The 1,267-nt window shown below is 46.6% G+C and overlaps 1 long non-coding RNA gene across 1 annotated transcript; it reads right to left on the bottom strand.

Moving 5' to 3' along the window:
- Positions 1 to 2: 2 nt before the first annotated feature.
- On the bottom strand, positions 3 to 1,253 carry LOC130588399 (uncharacterized). Its single transcript, XR_008966950.1, has 3 exons — positions 1,206 to 1,253; positions 1,093 to 1,123; positions 3 to 34 (listed from the first exon to the last, which is right to left on the bottom strand). It is a non-coding gene; the product is annotated as an uncharacterized LOC130588399 (long non-coding RNA).
- Between the last annotated feature and the right edge of the window lie 14 nt (positions 1,254 to 1,267).

The raw sequence follows: 1,267 nt of genomic DNA, 5'->3' as shown, positions 1-1,267 counted from the left end.
GAGAGGAGCAGCCACTTCCGGAGGAAAGCGTGTTCTGGGGGAAAAATGGGGAAATCCGGGAATTGGGCCTTGGATGGGCGGGGAGGTCAGGGATGATCCCGAGTGGGGTTTATAGGGAATGTCATGGAATGGGATGGAATGGGATGGAATGAAATGGAATGGAATGGGATGGGATGGGATGGGATGGGATGGGATGGAATATGGGAATGGAATGATGGGAATGGAATATAGGAATGGAATGGAATGGAATGGAATGGAATGGAATGGAATGGAATGGAATGGAATGGAATGGAATGGAATATGGGAATGGAATGGAATGGGATATGGGAATGGAATGGAATGGGATATGGGAATGGAATGATAGGAATGGAATATGGGAATGGAATGGGATGGAATGTGGGAATGGAATGATGGGAATGGAATATGGGAATGGAATGGGATGAGATATGGGAAGGGAATGATGGGAATGGAATATGGGAATGGAATGGAATGGGATGGAATATGGGAATAGAATGGAATGGAATGGGATGGAATATGGGAATAGAATGGAATGGAATGGGATGGAATATGGGAATGGAATGGAATATGGGAATGGAATGGAAAAAGGGAATAGAATATGGGAGTGGAATGGAAAAAGTGAATGGAATATGGGAATGGAATATGGGAATGGAATGGAAAAAGGGAAAGGAATAAGGGAATGGAATATGAGAATGGAATATAAGAATGGAATACAGGAATGGAATAGAGGAATAGAACACGGGAATGGAACATGAGAATGTTTCAATTCCTTTCCCAGGAAGGGATCTGGGAAAAAGGAAGGGATCTTTGGAATGGAATTGCCAGAGCAGCTGGGGCTGCCCCATATCCCRGGAAGTGTCCGAGGCCAGGCTGSACAYTGGGGTTTGGGGYACCCTGGGAMAGTGGGAGGTGTCCCTGCCCACGGAACGGGATGGGATTTAAGGTCCCTTCCAYCCCAAACCATTCCAGGATTCCCTGATCATGGACACAGGGACACATTCAGATTCAACTGTGGAAGAGCTCGGATATTTGGGTGCTTTTCCCCAAAAAAAAAAGGGGATTCCCAGGACTCACTTGGCTCGGAGTAAACACTCTCCACATCCATCTGTGGAATAAAAGAAAAATGAGATTCCAGAGCTCATCCAGAGCGGGAAACAGCGGGAAAAAAGGGGACGGGAATTCCTTACCCGGAACTCCCCGATCACCGAATCCGTACGGAATGACCGAGAATCCACCACCTTGAAAACAA

Source organism: Malurus melanocephalus, unplaced genomic scaffold (assembly GCF_030028575.1).
Source record: "Malurus melanocephalus ecotype Western Australia unplaced genomic scaffold, MMel_1.1 scaffold_4799, whole genome shotgun sequence".
NCBI lineage: Eukaryota > Metazoa > Chordata > Aves > Passeriformes > Maluridae > Malurus > Malurus melanocephalus.
This window is presented reverse-complemented; position numbering and strand designations above follow the sequence as displayed.